At 38.7% G+C, this 24,568-nt stretch overlaps 1 protein-coding gene across 3 annotated transcripts in view; it reads right to left on the bottom strand.

The window, feature by feature from the left end:
• Positions 1-24,568, bottom strand: part of Ssbp2 (single stranded DNA binding protein 2) — a 266,016-nt gene that overhangs the window by 127,774 nt on the left and 113,674 nt on the right. The gene's annotated exons all lie outside the window — the stretch shown is intronic.

Below are 24,568 nucleotides of genomic sequence, written 5' to 3'. Positions count from 1 at the left end.
AGAGAGAGAGAGAGAGAGAGAGAGAGAGAGAGAGAGAGAGAGAGAGAAAGTAAGTTGAGAGGCAAAGGAAGAATATAGGTCTGTCTCAAAGCAGTCAGGTAGAGAGTGATACCAAAAGACACTAGTATCCTGCTCTAGCATGCATGTGAACCACACACACACATGCATGTGCACTCACATACACACACATTCATATGTGCCACACACACACATATGCATGTGCACCACATGGACATGCATATATACATAATATACAAAATAAAATAACAACACCTCCAGGATACTCAGTCCATTTGCATGTATATATAAGACATCATGATTAGACTTGCATGCTGTCTTCCAAATACTTTATTATGTGTGTGAAAATAAATATTCCCGCCTTCAAAAAACTACCAAATCTGAAACGTTATTTAGCTTACCCTAAACAACAGACTTGTTCTCATAATGAAGGCTCTATGTCCAGTGAACTCAGACTTACAATTATGATTGGCTCGTTTATAAATGACTGCATGTGAATAAAAATGAAATCTAAATCTTAAAAGAAAAATTTAAACAACATGAACTTCATTCTAGTTATAAGTTCTAACTATAGTTCTAACATGAAATCCATGGTTTAAGGCATAGCAGGGAAGCACAGCACAGGACAACGGGACAGCAGGACAGGGGGACAGCCGGACAGGGGGACAGCAGGACAGCAGGACAGAGGCAGTGAGGAAGCTCTATCTCAGGGTCCTACCAGCTCACTCCATCTTTTTTCAAAGGCATCAGAAAAGCAGAATCTCAAAGTAAACAGCTCCCCTTGGTGTATAAGCTCAGTTTACCTAAGCATTAGGCTAAAGCTCTGGCTCTATTGCCTAGAAAAGCCAACTTCACAAAACAAAAGTAATTCCCCTTTGTTTGGAGTTGAAATCTATGTGCTGATAAGTGTTTCTCCCCTTGATAAATTTCAAAGAAATATGAAAGTTAAAATAATAAAATAGAAAATGTCTTGATTTTTATGGTATCCATACTTTAAAAAAATTTTCGTGATAAAGGAGATATATATCCATTTCAATCATTTAAAAGGTTCAATGGCCAATAAATATTCTTTTTTTTGTTGTTTTCTTGTTTTTTTGTTTTCTTCGAAACAGGGTTTCTCTGTGTAGCCCTGCCTGTCCTGGAACTCACTCTGTAGACCAGGCTGGCCTCGAACTCAGAAATCCGCCTGCCTCTGCCTCCCAAGTGCTGGGATTAAAGGCGTGCGCCACCACTGCCCGGCATGCCAATAAATATTCTTATAATTTTCATTAAAAACAATCTTCTGAAAGTACCTTTCCTGAACCTAATGCAACTATCATCACGTTTTCTACTAAGATTTTACTAACGTAAGATTTATTTTTAAGATTCACTTTTCATTTTTAGAAGGCATATTAATGATACAAATTAGAATATAGATTCTCTAATGGTGACTGAAAATTTGATAGTAAACACATCAAATCAAAATTATCCCTGCCGCAGTTTAACATATATTAATTAAAATGAGTAACTAGCAAACGGGAAGAACTCCGAACGCTGACTCATCCACCACAATTACAGACCCTACATGTATGTTTCCCATAACAGCATAAAGTAGCCATTTGGACATCTCGAGAGGTCAATACAATTGATGAGCTGTTTGCTAGAATGCACAAAACGCTGGGTTCCCAGCACTGTATAAATTACTGGGTGTGATGGCTCATGCTTGCAATCCTAAGTACTGGCAGGAAGAGGCAAGAAGGTTGGAAGTTCAAAGCCATCTTTAGGATTTGTAAACCAGACTAGGCAACATGAAACTCTTTTTTAAAACAAACACAACAAACCCAAGAAATATGTATTTTGATACATTTCTCATCTGAAATACAGATGTTTATTGTTGCCTAAATAGCTACCCAACTGTGACAGATATATAAGATTATTGGAGACGTACACAGAAACAATCACCAAGAAAGAGTTTCTTAACCTTCTAGCAGACGTTACACTTTGCTTACTACTTACCTACCAAATGTTCCTGTCATTTCAGCAAATTCTCCTTGTATTTGTTTCTCATTCCTTAATTTCATAGTTTGCATAATCAGGATTTAACACACCACATATTAAACAGAACAGTTACTGTTCTTGAAATTTTTAATAAAATAACTGTATTTCAGTAGTTCCTAAATTCAAAAACCTACTCTGATGCATGTGAATGGCAGTAATTATACTATTGATACATCTAACTTTCTAACTTCTTGTACCTTCAAAGTGTTCTGAATGCAGGATAGGTCTAAAGAGTTTGTCATAAACCAGTCAATTATAAATCTATCAACAAGTAGTAGGCTCTTTTACCAGTGAGCAGCACAATAGCTAAATCTTTGGTTTGAAAATTTTAAAACTTTTCTAAAGGTTTACTGAGAATTTATTTACTGTCAGGTAGCAATAGCTTACCTAATATTGCCTGAAATATAAATTATATTCAGGAAAATCAGAGAACTTGCTTAATTTTTCTCATTCAGACAAATAATATATTTATAATAATCTATTAATTTCTAGGGTAGGTAAAATAAAGTGATTTCTCTGTCTTGTTAATACCAAGAAAGAATATTTTGCGATGCAGTTCCTATCTGAAACTGAGTCTTACCACAGTGTGAGAGGAAGAGAGAGCACTATGCTCCAGACCCCAACATTAAGAAGGCTTACATGTAAGTTTGGAATGTGGATGACATCTGGAAACACCGGAACAATCTGTGTCACTCAGAAAATGGTAAGAATGCCATTCTGTGCCTAAACTATAAAGAACATGAAAATATCAAATGATGGCAGATAAGCTCTTATGTTTCCAATTAATAAAGTTAAAACATTTTAATGTAAAAGATACATTTTGGTAGAAGAATATTCTGAACAAAAAGAAAACAGGAAAGTCTAGGAAACAGAAGAGAAGAGTTTGAAATTAGATAAGAAAGTAGACAAGAAAAAAAAAGAAAAACAACTCAAGTCAACTTTAAGGCAACAGTAGTAGTGGTGGAAGTAGTAGTCATAAAATCTTTGAATAAATTGAAAACAGGAAGTTATTGCAGCCTATCCACCTAAATCTTGGTAAAAATAAATATGCTTAGGTTTACAGAAAGTAAAAAAAGAAAACACAGTTACGTCTTATTTTGTGTGGACTCCTGTTCTTTAAAGATACTTTCTACACACGCCACCATAGCTTGCAGCAACCGTAAGGACGAAGGTCTTTCTACGAAAGTTAGAGGGAAATCCATAGATGGGTGGTGAATCTAGAATAAAAGAAGAACTGACACCAGCTGCCTGGCAGTTCAATGCTAGCATGGACTTAGCATACATGAAGTCCTGAGTTCAGTCTCAAGCAACAAAAAATAGGGGTTTCCTTTCCTCGTCAGTGTGGTATTTTTAATACGTGTCTCATAAGACATGTTAGATCTGTATATTTGTGATATGAGAAGAGATGTTAGAAACAATCATCAGGCCCTCACCAAAGATTTTTAAAATGACTTATCAGAAAGAAAGGTCAATAGGAACTGTGGACCTAGGTTACATGCACAGCCTGGCATGTATAATGGGTGACAAAAGGCACAGCATGACAGACTCACTCGGATGTAGGAACCTGAAGCCTACAATAACCACTAAGAAATATTTCTAAAACAACTCAAATGTTCCAAACTTCTCAGAGAATTAGTTGTAAGGAAAGGCAGATGCCTGCAAGGGGAGACAGGACATACAATGCACCTTTGAGTGTGTGAAGGAGCTTCAGGAAGCAGTCAAGCTGTTGAGAAGCACTCAAGCTAAAAGTTCTAACTGCTAAAGTCTGAGTCTGAACTAGCTGGAGAATTCAGAACTTCTTTGAGCCACAAACACCATGGAGATGCTTACCCTCTCAAAGGCTAGTCTCTACCACTTCACAAAGTACTCACAAGAAAAAACTGGATAGAACAAGAGAATGGGAAGAGACTCCCTCAGATAACAGGTCTTGACAGCAGGAAGAATAGCTCTCTCCAGGCTCCATCTTCACTAAGACGCGCAACGTTTAAGCTGCTGAAAGAACAGCAGAACATAGAATGCTCTCAGAGCATAGGCCAAGATCCACAAAAAAGGAAAGGTCAAAAAAAATAAAATCTGTCCCACCTGAGAAACTTAGGAAAACGTCATGACCCAAGACTTCACCTATCACTGAATAAGAGATGCTTACCTGAGACAGGGAAACAGGCTGTGCCCAAGACTGAGGCTGAAACCAGAACAGTCAGCCAACTCTACTCCTCCCTACTACCAAGCCAGCAAGAATCAAATAAACAGAAATGTCATAGCCATAAAGTATAACTCAAACAAGAAGACTAATTTACCACCATGAGCATTAAAGGTGGAACAAGTCCATTTCTCCAAGCATAATTTTACAAATGTTTTGCTTTCAACCAAACATACAAAAGAGCATGAAAGAACACATATGTTTAAGAAACGAAGCCAAAGACTGACAATGTTATTGGAACTAAAGGGCCTGGAAGTTAAGGTATCTTTAACAAAGATGTTAAAGGCTCTAGTACAGCCAGGGAACAGAAACAAACAAAAGAGGTTCTAGTTGAAAGGGTTAAGCACAGACATGGCAAATAGAGAAGGACGCAATGAGATAAACTGGAACAGAAAGTATGACAACAAAGATGGGGACTTAGTTTGACCACATCATAAGCAAACCCAACGTTATGAAAAATCAGTGAAGGAAATGCTCAAATTACACAGTGTAAGACCAATGCTCTGAAGAGTCCTGTGTGGGTGAGTGGCTCCTGGGCCTTTGCTTCCCTGACTGGACAGATTCTGGAGAGCAGGAGTCACTGTCTTCCACTGTGCACACACTGAGGCCCAGGTTCTAGAAGGTGGCTCCAAGCCATAGTCACACAGGCAGCCCTGGATAAACTCAATGGGCCTCAGAACAAATCCTTAGTGTGAAGAGGGCGGTCAGGTAGAATGCAGCAGGGCGAGAGCAGGAGCGTGTGTACATGTGGAAAACTGACAAAGACATTTCTAATTGATACTAAGTGTCAAATAAACCTATCACAGTAATATATTCCCAAGTGAAGTGCAAGGAAAGTGAGCAGAAAATATCTAAGAGTAGCATACTTACAAACAAACTTCTAAAAGAGAGAAAAAGAAATGACAGAAACAGACTGAATTACAAGACTTTAGTGATGGCTCTGTGCTGAATAAGCCTGGGGACCTGAGTTCAGAGCCCTAGTCCCACAGAAAAGCCAGAGGGATAAAACCACGTCTGAAATCTCAGTGCTGGGGGGTAGAGATAAGATCCCCAGAGTTGGGGGGCCAGTCAATCTACTGTACGACCTACAAGGTTCAGGTTCTTTGAACCTGTCTCAAAATATAAGATGCAGTATAATAGAGGGAGATGCTGGATAACAGCCTCTGGCCGTCCACATGTAGGCATGGGTGTGTGTACTTGGATACAATACCCATCCATCTTTCCAATATTTCCCAAGAAAGAATAGCTGCTAATTGTTTTCAAAATCAATAAAATATACCTATTATTGATACTGGATTTGTTTAATATAGTTTAATAGTTAGATATAAGCATTTGTTTAGAATTCTGCCTTTTCAGAGACTTGGAAGTGTCAGGTTTACTTTTCACTGCTTGGAGGAATCACAGGTTTTTGCTGCAGTGTGCTTAGAAACAGAGTCGCAGTTCATTGATGCAGCAGTGGAGGGAGAAGGAGTGATTGGATGTGCCTGGTGAAGTCTGAGACTCCTCCTCAGCAGAGGACTCTCCAAGACATATGCCATGAGCCTCCTACCCTATCCAAGGCCAGAATGAGCTCCCTGAAAACTGGCTGAAGCCTCCTCCCCCACCAGAAGCCAGCCTAGCATCCTAAACCCCAGAAGACCCTCAGCAAAATTGAGGCTACATACATCAGCAGAACTCCAGTTCTGAACTTGGGCAGAAACCCCTGCTAAACCAGAAGCATCTATCCAGATCATCAGAAATCTAATTCAACCACAGGCCACTTCAGCAAGAAGAACAGAGGAAAAAGAAACCAAGTAACAAAATGTCCATTCAACAAAGACAAACCCAGAAACCAGCACCTAGACCTGCAGTCACTCTAAATCCACATGCCTAGACTCCAGTGTAAGAACAGTCACCACAGCAAGGGCACATTGGTGTCACCACCAGAGTCAAGCCATCCCACTACAGCAAACCCAGCTGAGGAGTCCAATGCAGCCAAAGTACAAGAAAACAGCCTTAAAACAAACTTGATAGAGGTCCTTGAAGAGGAAATGAGGAAATTAAGAAAAAAAACAATAAAAATTGAAACAAACATACAAATAAATAAATAAACAAATAAATACTCAAGAAAGCCAAGAAAAAAAAGCAAACATGTGAAGGAAACAAAACTATTCAAAATTTGAAAACACAAACCAAGGAATTTCTGGAAATGGAAAACTCTAGGTAAGTCAATAGGAACTTCAGACCTAAGCATCACCAACAGAATAGAAGAGGTGAAAAAGAGAATCTCATCCTGGACAGACATCATACAGACCCTAAGAGAACACAAATGCCAGCCCAGGCTACTATACCCAGCAAAACTCTGAATTACCATAGATGGAGGAACCAAGATATTCCATGACAAATCCAAATTTACACAATATCTTTCCACAAATCCAGCACTACAAAGGATAATAGCGGGAAAGCTCCAATACAAGGAGGGAAATTACACCCTAGAAAGAGCAAGAAAGTAATCCTCTTCCAACAAATCCAAAAGAAGATAGCCACACAAACAATGCCACCACTAATAACAAAAATAACAGGAAGCAACAATCTCTCCTTAATATCTCTTAACATCAAATGGACCGAATTCCCCAATAAAAAGACATGGGCTAAGGGACTGGATACATAAACAGGACCCAGTATTTTGCTGCATACAGGAAACCCACCTCAGTGACAAAGACAGACACTACCTTAGAGTAAAAGGCTGGAAAACAATTTTTCAAGCAAATGGTCCTAAGACACAAGCTGGACTAGCCATTCTAAAACCTCCAGCCTGAGAACACAAAGTGGGGGGACTCATGGCTCTACCTGTATAAGTAGTTGAGGGTGGCCTTGTTGGGCATCAGTGGAAGTGGAAGGCCTTGGGGCCTGAAAGTTTGGAATCCCTAGTGTTGGTGAATTCGAAAGCAGGGAGTCAGGAATGGGAGGATGGTGGGAGAACACTCTCATAGAAATAGGAGTAGGGGGTATGGGATAAGGGTTTTTTTGGGGGGAGGGATAGGAGAGGAGATAACATTGAAAGGTAAATAAATAAAATATCCAATTTTTAAAAAAGAAGATAATGGGTCTGGCAATTGTAGTAGAGCAGTCGAGACTTTTTGTCAACAATTTATTACTGGGATTTTGTATAATCCTCAAGGACAAGGTATTGTGGAAGAGGCCCATGGAACTTTAAAAAGATTGGTGAGACATACTGTTGCTGAGACAAAGAATGATGCTGACCTGTGAGCTTGCTGAGTGCCCTGACAAGGGTCACTGGGGAGCTGTACTGGACATATGTTCCTGACCCACCTTTGCTTGACTATATCCCAGATGGGACAAGCTGCCTTGCCTCAAGTTTTTAGACCTTGTGGGATAGAAAATTGAAAAGAGAAATTATGTCTCTTGTATTCTTCTTAAAGATGACCAGCTATTAGGACTCAATCATGTACTGGTCAAGAAATCAATCCAATCTGGGAAATAACAGTCTACTTTTGGAAGAATGTATCTGGACTTTGTCAGAGACATATTTGGAAGCTAGCTGTAGCTGATTATGATGTTAGGATAGCAAGAGATAATGTTGGGACAGGATCTGGATTTCAAACAAGGGTTAGTGCATGTTTTAAGGCTCTTTTAATTGTCAAGCTAAATTGATTTTGTCTCTTCTACAGCATTTATTGTAAGTTGCATTGACTGTACAATTTCCAATTATGTTAGTGTGTTGAAATCTGGCATGTCTGTTATGGGAGTCTATCAACTAGCATTTGTCTCACCACCCTGAGTATTAGAAAACCTTGATTCTCTGAAAAAAGCTTGAAAGTGCTGTAAGAAGTAAGTTAGGCTTTAAGCAGAAGCAAGAGGGTAACAGGCTTGATTATTGCTAGTATAACAGCTTTAATTCCATTTATTGCAGCACCACTGATTCTGCAATAGCATTGACACAAGGAGTTAAGACAACTATTTTTGTTAACCATCTAGCAAAAAAAAAATGTTACTAATGTATTGAGTATACAAAAGGATTTATATAGGTATCTGGAACAACAGATGATGCTCTATAACCCATTCAAATTATCTGAAGGACGTTCAGGGTTCAAGAGTTAGGAGCCATCCCAAGACTCATGACAAATATCATTGGAGTAGTGTTACTTTTGAAATTCACAATGATTGTCATTATAATTAGAAAAAAGTTTAAAGACACCTGTATTGTAGGATATTTGGCATAATCCTAACACCTCTCTGGGTGTGTTAACATTGCATAGTGAGATTATGAATTTAAAGAATGCTGTTCTGTTGACCTTTGCTGCTGCAGATAATGCTGATAAAATTATCCATGGCCTGAGCTCAGTATTACCATTTTGGACAAATCTTAGGAATGGCATATATAGCTTGATCAGGCTAGTACTTCTTGTCCTGGGAATACTTTTATTCCTGCCCATCGTGTGAAAGCTTATCTTTAACAACATCAACATGTTGGCAGCCAAAGTACATGGCTTAAACCTAAAAATTTATACCCAGACAGAGTTATTAAATTAACAGGCTGGCAAGCCAAGGATGGGTAATATTCTGCACAGAGCCTTACCAACCTAAGACAAAAGTGCATTGTCTTTGATAATTCATATTCCATAGCAGGTAAGGAAGGCTTTCTTGTCAGAACAACCTAAGACAGGCTCAATCTTGTTAACGAAATAAAAAAGGGGGAGAGTCTTTGGAGCTGCTTGGCAAGAAGCTGATATGGGCCAAGGACAAGGAAATGGGCTACTTGGCAGGAATATGACATTGGCCAAGGACAAGGAAGTAGGCTTCAGGCAGGAATCTGACATTAGACTGGAAGAAAGAAGTAATTTTAGGCAAGAGACTAAATTGTAGGTTACAACAAAGAAGTAATCTCAGGCAGTAATCTAAATTTTAGGCAAGAACAAGGAAGTAGGCTTCAGACATGAAAATGACCTTGGGCTAGGACAGGGAAGTAGGCTCAGATATTTTGGTCATCCTTATAAGCCTTCAGAAACAGTGATCACAGTAGTGAACATGGGACTTTGTTTATTGCCTTGCTTATTCTTTGACTATTTGTGTTTATTGTCTTGCTTGTTCCTTGATTATTTGCATCTATTGTATTGCTAGTTCCTCAACCTAGAACTGACCTTAATACTTGCATGTAATTAAAATGGTATAAAAGCAAAAAAGAGGAGGTGGATGGCAAAGGGGGTTTCTAGGGAAGGGAAATTGGGAAAAGGGATGGCATCTGTATTGTAAATAAATAAAATATCCAATAACAAAAAAAAAAGAGAGAGAGAATCTCAAACATTGAAGATATGAGGAAGAAATAGATACCTCAGTCAAAGAAAATGTTAAATCTAAAAAATAAAAAATCTTGACACATAACATCCTGTAAATCTTGGACTCCCTGAACAGGCCAAACCTAAGAATAATAGGAACAGAAAGAGAAGATTCCCAGCTCAAAGGCCCAGAATTAGCTTTCACAAAATCATGGAAGAAGAAATTTTCCTGAACTAAGGAAGGACATGCCTATAAAGGTACAGGAAGAGAACAGAAAACCAAATAGATAAGAATAGAGAAGGAAGTCTCCTCACCATATAATAATTAAAACAATCCATGTACAGAACAAGGAAAGAATACTAAAAGTTTTAAGGGAAAATGGCTAAGTAACATATAAAGAGAGATCTGTCAGAATTATAACCAGATTTACAGTGGAGACTCTAAAAGCCATAAGGGCTTGGACAGATATGATGCAGACTATAAGATACCACAGGTGGCAGCCAAGACTACTATAAACAGTAAAATTTTCAATCACCATAGATGGAGAAAGAAGATATTCTATTAGAAGTTCAAATTTAAATATATTTATCCACAAAACCAGCCCTACAGAAGGTACTAGAAGAAAAACTCCAACACAAAGAGCTAACTACACACACAGAAACACAGGCAGTACATAACCTTACACCATCAAACCTCAAAAAGGAAAACACACACACACAATCACCAACAACTACTGCAAGAAAATAATAGGAATACATAATCATAGGTCCTTTATATCTCCCTGTATCAATAGGCTTAATTCCCTAGTAAAAAGACAAAGACTAACAGAATGGATGTGAAAATAGGACCCCACCTTCTGCTGCATCCAAGAAACACACCTCAGTATCATAGATAGACATTAGCTGGGAATAAAATGTTGAAAAAAATATTCGAAACAAACCTAAGAAGCAAGCTGATGTAGCTATTCTAATATATAACAAAATAAACTTTCAAACAAAATTAATCAAAAGAGATGGCAAAAGACACTTCATATTCAACGGAAAAGTCTACCATGATAATGTTATAATTTTCAACATCTATGCTCCAAATACATACAAGGGCATCCACATTTGCAAAAGAAACACTATTGAAGCTTAAATCACACATCAACCCCTCATATTAATAGTAGGAGATTTAAATAGTCCACTCTCACCAATGGACAGGTCAATCAGACAAAAACCAAACAGAAAAATAATGAAGCTAACAAACATTATTAATCAAATGGACCTAACAGATATTTACAGAACATTTCACCCAAACACAAAAGAATATACCTTCTTCTCAGCACCTCATGAAATATTCTCCAAAACTGACCACATACTTGTTCACAAAGCAAGTCTCTCAAAGGATACAAGAAAATTGAAATAGCCCACTGCATCCTATTAGACCACCACAGATTAAAGCTGGATTTCAACAATGACAGCAACAACAGAAAACCTACAGACTCATGGAAACTGAACAGCTTTATACAGAATGACAACTGAATCAAGAGAGAAATAAATAAATAAAAGACTTCCTAGAATTCAATGAAATAAACTCACAACATATCTAAACTTACGGGACACAATAAAAGTGGTATTAAGAGTTCATAGCACTAAGTGCCTTCATAAAGAATTAGAGATCGTATACTGACTTAATAGCATACCTGAAAAAAAAAAGCAAGCACACACAAGAGGAATAGATGGCAGGAAATAATAAAAAAGAATACAAAGAATTAATGAAACCAAGAATTGGTTCTTTGAGAAAATTCAAAAAGATCAACCCTTAGCCAAACTAACTAAAAGGCAGAGAGAATATCCAAATTAACAAAATCAGAAATGAAAACAGAGATTAACAACAGGCATTGAGGAAATCCAAAGAATCACTAGGGCATGCATCAAAACTCTATACTCAACAACACTGGAAAGTCTAAAATAAATGAGTAATTTTCTCTATAAATACCACTTGCCAAAATTAGATCAAGATCAGATAAACAAGTTAAATAAACCTATAACCCCCCAGGAAATAGAAGCAGTCATTAAAATTCTCCAAACCAATAAATTCCCAGAGACAGAATGTTTTGATGGAGAATTCTACCATACTTTCAAAGAAGACCTAGTATCAATACTCCTCAAATTATTCCACAAAATAAAAACCAAAGGAATGTTGCCAAATTAATTTTATGAGGCCACAGTCACCATAATACCCAAACCACACAAAGACTCAACAAAGAGAATTTCAAACCAATTTTCCTCATGAACATAGATGCAAAAATACTCAATAAAATACTTTCAAACCAAATCCAAGAACTCATCAAAAACATCATCCACTATGAATAAGTAGGCTACATCCTAGAGATGCATGGGTGGTTCAACATATGACAATCTGTCAATTTAATCCAGCACACAAACATACTGTAAGAAAAATCCACATGAAGAAGCTATTGACAAAATCCAACACATCTTCCTGATACAAGTCTTAGAAATATCAAGGATCACAAGAGACATACCTAAACATAATAAAGGCAATTTATAGCTAGTCTATACCCACTAAACACAGGAATAAGACAAGGCTGTCCACTCTCTCAGTATCTCTTCAATATTGTACTTGAAGTTCTAACCAGAGCAATAAAAGGAGGTCAAGGGGATTCAAATTGGATAGGAAGAAGTCAAAGTATTGATATTCGAAGATAGGATAATATACATATACATATACATATACATATACATATACATATACATATACATATACATATACATGTGTGTGTGTGTGTGTGTGTGTGTGTATGTGTATATGTGTATATGTAATCCCAAAGATTCTACCAAGGAACTCCTACAGCTGATAAACACCTTCAGCAAAGTAGCTAGATACAAGATTAACTAATAAAATAAAATCAGTAATCCTCTTATATATAACTGACAAGCAGGCTGAGAAAGAAATCAGGGAAGTAATATCCTTCACAACAGCCACAAATTTAAAAATGTAGTAGAGACCTAAACAGAGAATTTTCAACAGAGGAATCTCAAATACCTGAGAAACACTTGTTCAATATCCTTAGCCATCAGAGAATGCACATATAAACAACTTGAGATTTCATCTTATACTTGCCAGAATAGCTAAAACCAAAACCACACATGATATCTCATGCTGGCAAGGATATGTAACAAGGGAAACACTCCTCCAATGTACTGACACTTTGGAAATCAATATGGAGGTTTGTCAGAAAATTGGGAATCAACTCTACCTCAAGACCCAGCCATATGCTGCTAGGCACATATCCAAAGGATGCTCTATCTTACCACAACGAAACTTGTTTGACTATGTTCATAGCAGCTTTATTCATAATAGCTAGAAACTAAGAACAACCTAGATGTCCCTCATCCAAAGAATGAATTTATAAGAATGTAGTACATTTACACAGCAGAGTACTACTCAGCTGTTTTAAAGGGAGGAAATGATATTATTATAAAATTTGCTGGCAAATGGATTGAATTAGAAAAAAACTCATCTTGAGTGAGGTACCCTAGACTTAGAAAGACAAAGAAGGCATGTACTCACTTTTAAGTGTGTATTAGCTGTAAAGTAAAAATTAATGCTACAATCCACAGACCCAGAAAGGCTAACAAGGAGGACTTAGGGGGGCACTTAAGGGGGGATGAAGGGAGAGAATACTGAGAGAAACAAGTGGAATTGGGGGACATTTTGGGAGTGAGGTAGAAACCTAGTGCAATGGAAACTCCATAAAATCTAAGAGGGTAACACTAGCAAAGACTCCTAGTAATGGGGACATGGCCTCAAGTGGGGGGACTGCAACACAATCCCAGCCACACAACCTCCAACCTAGTTTGTCATGCCTGCAGGATGTGCTGGAACTGGAGCCTAGCTATATTGTCATCAAAGAGCCCAGAGAGATGTCATCCAGCAACTGACGGGAACACATGCAAAGCCCCACACCCAAGTATTAGGGGGAGTTTGGGGGGGGGGGCCTGTGGAGGACACTGAAGAAGGTTTGGAGGAGCCAGAGGGATCAAGGACACCACAGGAACACAGTCCACAGAATCAACTAATCCAGACTCTAGTGGGCTCCCAGAGATCAGGGGGCTTGTGTGGAGCTGACCTAGGTCCTCTGCATGTATCTTAGGATTGTGTAGCCATATCGGTGTTCTTGTGGGACTCTTACAAAATACTAATATCATAAAATAATTAGTGGGAGCAGGTGCTCTCTCTGACTCCTTTGTCTGCCTTTGGGACTTTTTTCTTCCTACGGGCTTGCCTTGTCCAGTTTTACTATAATAATATGTACCTGGTATTATTGTATTTTTATGCCGTATTTTGTTGATAGCCCTGGGTGTTCTGTTCGTTTGTGAGGAAAGAAGAAAGGGGGTTGTATCTGGGGGGTAGGATGGGTGGGGTAGAGATATGTGCCTTTCTATGTCAAGTTTGCAACTACTCAGCTCATCCCAGAAACTTCCTTTTGAAATCAAGCAGGACACCTATAGCCTTTCTGCAGTAATCTACACATGCACATTGGGTGGTCACCTCTTCCTGGGCATTACAGAGAGTGGGGAGGTGCACAGAAGGACATGGCTTCCAGTGTTCTGCACTTATGAGACTTAACAAATTCTCAACTGCTAAGTTCCTCTGTGGGCTGGGGTTCTGTCTCCATGCTATCTCCTGAGCATCTACTACAGTACTGCAACATCAGTAAATACACTTTTAATTAATGAAAAAATTTTAAAAATTGAGATGGCAAAACGTGAATGTTAAATAACAGCACAGGCTGTATAGAGTAAATGCTAGATGAATCAGTTACAACACTACCTATCAGATGTTTCTATGGCCAGAAATATGTATCTTATGCACTTAAGGCCCATAACATTAACTATGTGTTCCATTTTGCTCATATTTTAGTTACAAATTAAGATTCACACCAATCTTCCACAATGATTCTGGCATTGTGTTAAACAATTCAGAGTTACCAGAAAGAATTGTAAGGAACAGCTGCATATATAAGAAAAACAGGAAAAGATACAAGACAGAAATAATTTGGTAATTAAAGTTTTGAAATACAAACTACCTAAAGGAAAAAAATACTAAATCACTTACAAGTTGTTTTCCTTATTTTTCTTACTGTAGCAACAAAATAGCAAAATGAATAAATATTAGAGCAGCCAGGAAAGCCATCTTTCTTTAAGAAATGCTTCCCTTACATAGTTATTTTGACTGAATATTCTGAACAACAGAGAATAAAAACAATCAAGTACTTAACACAAAAGTGAAGGACACAGCACTCCCATGTGAATACATGAGAACATGCCAATTAAGCACTCACATTGCAAGCTACTACTGGGCAGAATTTAAAAATAATAATAATAAAATAAAACAAACAAACAAAAAATCCAGAAAGCTAAGCTTAAAGCATTCTTTACTAATGTAATAATTATTTTATTAAAGGTAAATCCTCAATTTGGAAAAGCCAATAGTTATACATCTCTAGTGTAGACTGAAATGTAAAGTGAATAAATAAATTAATGAAAAAAAAGAAGACCTAAAAGAAAGGAACAACAGATTAAAGAGGCAGATGTGACATAAAATAAAAGGAGGCATACTTGCTCTGTATCTTAACTGGTAGGTAGATTCACAAACATAACCTATGATAAAAGTTAAACACACATACCAGAATATATGTAAAAGCATGCAAATCCCAGTAAAACAGTAGAATATATCAAAGTTGACATTCCAATACGATTATGACATTAGTATTTTGTAAGCTGTTACCATGAGGGCAAATTTTTGAAGTAGAATACAAGATCTGTATTTTTTTTTTTGCAACTGCTACTGAATCTATCAACATATGAAGGTTGATTAAAATATCAACCTTCCAAAATCTGCCCTTTGTTCACAAAATTCCGTGTCCATTCCAAAACAAAAGACACTTTGTCCTTCTCCATGACTGCCAGTCTTCTCCTAACTAAACATCCATTCTACCCAGTATGGCGATGTGTGGCTTTAATCTCAGCATTCTAGAAGCAGAGGCAGAAAGATCTCTCTCACTTTGAGGCCAGCCTGACCTATAACAGCAAGTCCAGAACACATAGGACTACATAGAGAAACCCAGAAAAAAAAAAGCGCATCTGCCCAAAATCTGGGGTCAAATCTTAATAAAGCAGAAATGCAAATGAAATTTTTAACCTATGCTTGACATCTTTTTTATTCAATGTGAATACCTGTGACTAAAGAAAGTACTTTAGTACACCTTCAGTTCACCAAAAAAATGCCTATGTAACTCAAAGACCAAATAATCTATAGGCACTCCCATTCAAAGTCTTGGGGAGAGTAGGGTGTGCATGAAATGTGAACAGTTGTTCTGATGTGCAGGAAGGCAGAAGGATGCATGTGGCCAGGACCTACAGCCTCCAAACTGATTTCATCACAAAATGCTACCTGGATTTTGAAAGGGATGATCCCAAGCACATAGAGCCACAGAACAGTTATTCCAGAGGACAAGGCAGGAGGACAGGGCTCTTCCTGACAGTATAATTCCCAACATTCTAGTGACTGTAAGTGAATCATTAGAATTAGCTTGGAGTAATCTGGTTACAGATTTTTTGACAATGGAATGACAAAATCACACTATGGAGAGCATGCAGAAAGAGAGAGATCACTGCCTGTATATCTCTTATTGTCTTTAGAAAAGGTATCACATAATTGATATAAAAAGATTGGCCATCGAGAAGCACCTAAAGAAATGCTCGGCATCCTTAGTCGTCAGGGAAATGCAAATCAAAACAACCCTGAGATTCCATCTCACACCAGTCAGAATGGCTAAGATTAAAAACTCAGGTGATAGTAGATGCTGGCGAGGGTGTGGAGAAAGAGGAACACTCCTCCATTGTTGGTGGGACTGCAAGATGGTGCAACCACTTTGGAAATCAGTGTGGCGGTTCCTCAGAAAATTGGACATAGCATTACCCGAGGATCCAGCTATACCACTCCTAGGCATATACCCAGAAGGTGCTCGAACATATAATAAGGACATATGCTCAACTATGTTCATAGCAGCCTTATTTATAATAGCCAGGAGCTGGAAAGAACCCAGATGTCCTTCAACTGAGGAATGGATTAAAAAAATGTGGTATATTTACACAATGGAGTATTACTCAGCTATTAAAAACAATGAATTTGAGAGGTTCCTAGGTAAATGGATGGAACTAGAAATTATCATACTGAGTGAGGTAAGCCAATCACAAAAGAACACACATGGTATTCACTCACTGATTATTGGATATTAGCCCAGAACCTTAAAATGCCCAAGATGCAACTCACAGGCCACATGAAGTCCATAAAGAAGGAAGACCAAGTGGGGGTGATTCGGTCCTTCTTAGAAGGAGCAACAAAATACTCAAGGGAGCAAATATGGAGACAAAGCGAGGGACAAAAACTGAAGGAGGGGCCGTCTGAAGACCTTTCCACCTGAGTATCCATCCCATGTGCAGTCACCAAAGGTAGATGCTGATGTGGAAGTCAGGAAGTGCATGCTGATAAGAGCCTGATATGGATGTCTCCTCAGAGGTCTTCAAGAGTCTGACATATTCAGAGGCAGATGCTCACAACTAGCCATTGAAGTGATCATGGGGTTCTCAATGGAGGAGTTAGAGTGAAGACTGAAGGAGCTGAAAGGATTTGTGGCCCCATGAGGAGAGCAACAATACCAACCAACCACAGCTCCCAGGGTCTAAACCACCAGCCTGGGAGCACTTATGGAGGGATCCAGGGCCTTAGCTGAATATATAAGAGTGGAGGGCCCTGCTGGGCACAGGTGGAAGATGAGATCCTTGACCTCATGAAGGCTGGACGCCCCAGGGGGTGGGAGTTTTGAGGGTGGGGAGGTGGGAGTGGGGGGGTAGATAGAGGTTACATCCACAAAGAAGAAGGAGGAGGTGTGAGGGGATTGGGGGTTCCTGGGTGGGTGGGGGATGGGGTAAGGGGACAACATATGAAATGTAAATAAAACATCCAATAAAAAAAAAAAAAAAAAGATTGGCCATAATCAATATGACAACCATTGAGGTTTCTACTAACAATTTTTCTAAAGTGGTGTGTGAGTGTGTGTGTGTGTTTAAAAAATAAATACCAAATCTCACAGGACTAGGGATAGAATTCTGTGGTAGGATGATTCCTTAGTATGAGGGAGACCATGAGTTCAATTCCTGGCCCCCTAAAATATAGACACATACATACACACATACAGGGAGAGAGAGAGAGAGAGAGAGAGAGAGAGAGAGAGAGATTGAGACTGATTTGCAAAAAACCTACAAGACTAGAAAATTATAATTATTCATTTATTCATTATTGGGGTTTATAAAAGATGATAAGACAATTTCAGTCTTGCTATTTTTTTTAATGCTAGCTAAACTTTCTAAATTTTGCCCATTGCTTCTACTCTATTATGGTATTTATTTGGCAAAAATATAATGAGTATATTTAAAAAATAAATATTTTTCTAATACAACAGCTTAGTGTTGCTATATCATTTATAGGCAGTCTGAACTTGAAAATGAACTTTTTATCATTATAAATATTTTACCACATTGTATATAAAAGGAAAAACATGTTATTACTTTAACTCTCTCTCTTAAAAAACATCCCTCTTTAGTGGTTTGAACACTCAAAAATCAGGTAGAATACTGAAAGCCAGGCTCACAGTTCTAGGCCATAATAGAGATCAGTAGAGAGAAGATGAGAGTCTCTACCCAAGAGGCAGAACTTGAACTGATGTGAATGAGCCTAGGGAGGCTCACCTCTTCCCACTGGAGGCTGTGGGGAGGGAAGGATCAGGAAATATGCTGCAGATAATAAACATACCCCTGGATATTAGGCAAATGCTCTGTCAGTGCGCTACATCCAAAGCCTCTGTTTTGTTTCATAAAAGGCAAAGTTCACTGTGACCCACTGGAACTTGTAGAAAGTTGGTAACTAGTTAATAGAACTTGATTTCGAAAAGAAGTCATCTTTGACCAGGAACCCATTTAAAGAGCACATGGGAAAAGGACTCAAGTCTGTAGGCATCTAAGAAGGTTTGCAGTCACTTTTATTCTGAAAGTGACTGCAAGGCCTAACAGATGCCCCATCTAGGTGTACAGCCTTGCACAGAGCAATCCAGTGCTGCCTGGATAATGGGGTTTTGTATGAAACAGCACAAAACCCACTAAGCTCTTAAAAACTCATGGATGCCAACAAAACAAACCCAAACATTCTTGAAGAACACAAAAGCCTAGCTTCTCAGGTGACCCAGGAACTGAATCTGATGAAGCAGCACCCAGTGAAAGGCTGCTCAGAGAGCCCACAGCAATGAGGCCCACGACCACAGCATCCACAGGACCTCGCAGCAAGTCCGCAGCAAGCTTTCATCTGAACCCAGTATGTGACCTCATCCCTACCCACACAAGGACTTGTAACGCCCCACCCACTCCACTTTCCCCACAACTAGATAAGTACATAATTACAAATATAGAATTGTAAAAAGGTAAGTTCCATCTATATTTCAAACATAAAATCCTACTGGGATTCTTATACCCCGCTGGCCTCCTCCTGTTTTTGATAACCCAAACATTTCTCTGTGAGATATGATATTTAAACCTCAGACATAAAAAATATGTAGACACTATAGGAGAGAATTTTTTAATCTTATTATTATTATTATTATTATTATAGAAAGCAAGCATGTATGAGAAAGGACGCACATGCATGCATGACGGGGGCACTTGTGCTACAGAACACGTGGGGATTGGAGGCCAATGCTGTAGGACTCTCTCTACTTTTTCTTGCATTGCAGGTATTGAACCTGGGTTGCCAGGCTTGCACTGTAATCATCTCTACTGACTGAGCCATCTCACTAACCCCCTGGGAGGAAAATGTATCAAAGGGAAAAGGAAAAGAAAGACCTGAGCTTATAGATAATGGTATATAGGTAAGCCAACTGTGATGGTCCTGGCCACAGTTATAGTAATAGTGAAGAGAAGAGGGAAAAGATAGCAATAAGGAGAAGAAAATAATAATGTACAGAAAGTGTTCTGGTGTGCTCTCTCTTGTTGTGATAAAGACTATCACTAAACGCAACTTGCGGGGGATAGGGTTTATTTGGTTTATATATCCCATATCACTACCCATTTAAGGAACCCAGGGCAGGAACTTAGAACAGGAACCTAGAAACAAGAATTAAAGCAAAGGCCATGGAAGAATAAAGCTTTCTCTACTGCTTCCTTACAGCACCCAGGATCACCTATCCAGGTGGCACCAACAAGTGGGCTACCTGCCTTCATCAGTCATTTATTAAAAAAATAAATGCCCCACAGATGCCAATCTGATGGAGGCACTTTCTCAACTAAAGTTCCCTCTTCCAATATGACAAGTTGACAAAAAAAGAAGAAGGAAGGAAGGAAGGAAGGAAGGAAGGAAGGAAGGAAGGAAGGAAGGAAGGAAGGGTGAGTGGATGACACAGGAAATGATACAATGTCGCAATGTTCCTATGGCATAATAGACAGGTGCTGTTCATGCCTTCAACAATTCATTGAGTATGAGTTAAATAAGAAAAAAACAAATGAACATGATATATATTTTTAGTTTTTAAGTGTGCTTATGTCCCTAAGGAATACATTCTAAAAGCTAATAATATGCTTTGGCTATGAATCTGTTCATAATTTACATTTTGACTCTGTTATTTATAATATATGCTTCCTAAGATAGTTGCAAGGAAGAAAGAATGCTAATACACTAAGATATCTCTCTACCTATTATTCCAAGTTCCAAAACTTGAAGGAAAAAGCCAAAGTTCATTGAGGTCCATTTCTTTTTCTACAAATGTTTGAGTCTATCCTCACTATAATACAGGACTGCTTTCTAAAATAAACCTAAGGCATATTAGAAACCACTCAGGCATTGATACAGTGTGAGCCTTACATCTTACTTCAACAACCTTTTGAATATCAAGAGACCCAAGGCATAGCATTAACATCACACAATTTGTATCACTACCCTGATATAGAGAATACTCTGGAAACATACTGACACAGGAACAATCTGATAGCTTGTAGACTATAGGACATGTTGATTATAGGACATGACTATAGGACATGGCATATACTCAAGTCTAACCAGCATTTCTCACTGACTTGTATCACTGTCCATCTGCCTTAATGATATTTCTTCCTTAAATATGATCATTTTTCTTAAATATTTCTCCTTAGGGATGAATACTTATTTAACTGTGTTCCTAATCAACTATTATTACAGTTTAATCTTAATCTTCTGTATGGTCTCAGTTTGAGATTTCTGATCATGGTATCCCAAGTTTCAGCTCATAATTACAAATATTCTCTCTCTCTCTCTCTCTCTCTCTCTCTCTCTCTCTCTCTCTCTCTCTCTCTCTCTCTGTGTGTGTGTGTGTGTGTGTGTGTGTGTGTGTGTGTTATCTGTGATCTGTTTTTATCATTTTACTCTTTATTTTCAATGGCTTTCATGCCCTAACTCAAGGACTTTGCCCTTATCCAAGACCATCAGAACAGCTTCCTTATGGTACAGTCCTACTGTTTTCATACTCTTAAAAATGACTCTACATTGAAGGCACAGATTTTACCAAGTACAGCTAATATCCATTTATAAGTACATACCATGTATGTATGTAAGGATAACCATGCTACAATCCACAGACCCAAAGAAACTAAGTAACAAGGAAGGTTCAAGGGAGGATGCTTAGTCTCACTGAGAAGGGGAACTGAAACAGACATTGGGGGTGAAGAGAGGGAGGGAACTGAGTAGGGAGGGGAGGGAAACAGAAGAGATCAAGTGTGGGGAGGATAGAGGGAGAGAGAACTGGAAGGGGGACGTGCACTTCTGAGATGAGCTAGAAACCTAGGACAATGGAAACTCTCCGGAATCTACGAGAGTGACCCTAGCAATAGGAGATAAGAAACTTGAAGCACCCACCTCTGGTAACTATGCAAGACTTCTAATAGAGGGATATGGACAACAACCTAGCCACCAAACTTTAGACCCGCAAGTAGTTGTCCTGTCTACAAAATGTGCATGGATAGAGCTGGAGCAGAAATCAGATCCATGCCATGAGAAGGACCCCACTAGACACTATTAATGATATCCTGTCATACCTGCAGACAGGAGCCTAGCATAACTGATATGTCAGCAGCTTCACCTAGGAACTGATGGAAACTGATGCAGAGACCCACAGTCAAACATTAGGTGGAGCTCAGAAAATCTTGTGGAAGAGGGGGAAGAAGGATTAAGGGAGCCAAAGAGGTCAAAGACATATCAAGAAAACCTACAAAATCAACTAACCTGGATCCATAGGGACTGATAGAGACTGAACCAGCCACTAGAGAGCATGCATAAAATGGAACTAGGCCCTTTACAAATATGGAACAAATGTGCAGCTTGGTCTTCACATGGTATCCCTAACAGCAGGAGCAGAGGCTGTCTCTGACTCTGTGGCCTGCTTGCGGATCCTTTACCATTCACTGGGCTGCCTTGTCTAGCCTCAATAGGAGAAGATCTGCCTAGTCCTACATCAACTTGGGAGGCCAAGGGGGTTGATGTCCATGAGAGGCCTCCCCTTCTCTGAGGAGAAAGGGAGAGGGATGAAGGGAGGGGAGGGGGAGGACTGGGAGGAGAGAAGGGAGGGAAAACTGTGATTGGATGTAAAGTAAATAAATAAATACATTTTAAACAGACATGAGCAGAAGCATCTGAAGTAGTAGTCCTTCTTGACTGCCAACTTAACTGGAGTCAGTGGCCTAGGTGGCCTGGGTGCCACATCTGTGTGCATGTTTGTAAATTATTTCTACAGAGCTTTAACTAAAGTTCGAGATCCATTCTGAATTTGAGCAACACCATCCCAGGAGAAAAGGTGACCTGTTGGTCAAAAGTACAGAACCTCAGTCCTGTAACATACAGAAGGTCTGGAGAGGCACTGTAGGACATAGGACACAGAGCATTTAACTAATGATACTGTGTTTCATACTTAAACTGCCCAAGAGGACACTTACACTAAGTACTCTTAGTGTGGTGCAGGAAAGAAAGAAGGAACCTTGTAGGGAATGAGCATGCATGGCATTGCCTGTGCGGACACTATACAAAGGGACACACTCATCAATAGCTGTTTGCAGGTCAGTACTGATAGAACATAGTGTTTTAGCACACATAATGGCTCAAAAGTATGTTTATTCAGGTTATAGAATTTCTTTTACAGCACGCAAACACAAAGGTATCTTTCATGAGAAACAGTAAATGCCTAATGTGGTAGAAAATACATCTACATATTAAAATTCATATTTCATTTTGCCAAAAAATTTTATTGCCCATTTTAATGAGAAGTAAAAACTTACCAAAAAGCGAAAATAGTTTTAAAGAACTCTCCTGAATATAAAATTAATAGTCACTACAGATATGTAAATCAGACAAATTATGTAACAAAATCCAAAGTGATACGTGACCCAAATATAAAAAGATAATTAACATTTTAGTTAGGGGGCTATACTCATTATTTACCTTCTTAAGCTTTTATCATTTCATTTTTTTAAAAACAGAGTCATTTCATTTGAATCATGTAGATAAAAGCTAATAAAAAATGAGGCAGTTTTTCACCTGACAATTTACAAATATAAGTAAGTTTATTCTAAAGTCATTAACAAATTTGTTTAGTTTAAAGAATTTAGCCATTGGGAAAAAAATGTAATTCAGAATGCTTCCTTGGGAACCACCATAAAAACCATCAGGAAACATCCGCCATCAGATGGAAATGATCACATAACAGGCGCTAAAACCGTGACATGTAGAACATTAGAGGTCACTCTGCCTCCCTCTCCCCTCTCTTCTCCCACGTCTTTCAAACCCCTTGCATGCATGAGATATCAACTATACAGATCTATCTCAGAAACTGTACCATTCAAGAATCAGGGAATACTCATGATCGTTTCTGTAAGTGAGTTTACAGAGAGTGTATGAGTTTCTAACCACATAGCAGCTGTAACCCGACACGAGGAAGTCCCTGTGAGTGAAGCAGAGCAATCGGAAGCAGCTGTGAGGATAGAGGTGCATGCTTATCTACCTGTGTGTGTAAAACGAGGCTCTGAATGAGTTCAGTGTTCCCCATAAAGTCCCAAGGTCAACCGTAGGGTGGCTCTTACCACACTATGGAATTAGCTTCTTGTTTTAAACATTTATTTGTGTGTGCATGCGTGTATGCATATGTGCATGCCATGTATGTACAAGTGTCAGGGGTTATCATATACCCTGGAACAGTTGTGAGATATCACAAAATTAATTAATTGATTAGTTAATTAATTAGTTAATTAATTTTTTAAAAGGTGCTGGAACCACACTCAGAAGCTGGCATCTGGGAAACCATCGGTTCCTCTCGGTGACTGAGCAATCTCTCTGGCCCCAATTAGTTTCTTAAGCTGTCCATGGAGATATTAAAACTTCTATGATAGAGCTCTCTCTAGTGCTTCCCAATGTAAAAAATCAGCAGGCATGTTTATAACTTAATGGTAACACATGTCTTTAGTGTAAGGCCAGGAGAGATGAAGACTCCAACTCGGCCCAGATGCCTTGGAATCTTCATGCTTGAGATTCTGTCTTACTTTCTCTCACTACTCATGTGCAAAAGAACAAAACAACACTGCTCAGGTAAACACTGTGTTTGGAGCCCTAAATATTTGCCTGTCTCTCCCTTTTCCTTTGTGTTCTCCTTGTCCCAGGTGCTGATGAGTACAACTGGTATCAGATAAAGTGATCACAGCAAGACATCCATCAGGGCATAGGCCCTGCCTCCTACCCAGGAACTTAACTTCCCACGGCTACATACCTTTCTGACACTACTTTAGGGCTTATGAGTTTTCTAGACAAGTCTCTTAGGTTTAACCTGATTTTTTTTCCCTTTAGAAGAACAAAATATGTTTCTCTTTTGAGACCTAGTTCCATTTTTAAAGATTTTTCTGCAGAATG

The sequence above is a fragment of the Grammomys surdaster genome, unplaced genomic scaffold (genome assembly GCF_004785775.1).
Source record: "Grammomys surdaster isolate TR1022 unplaced genomic scaffold, NIH_TR_1.0 126391, whole genome shotgun sequence".
In the NCBI taxonomy this organism is placed as follows: Eukaryota; Metazoa; Chordata; class Mammalia; order Rodentia; family Muridae; genus Grammomys; species Grammomys surdaster.
This window is presented reverse-complemented; position numbering and strand designations above follow the sequence as displayed.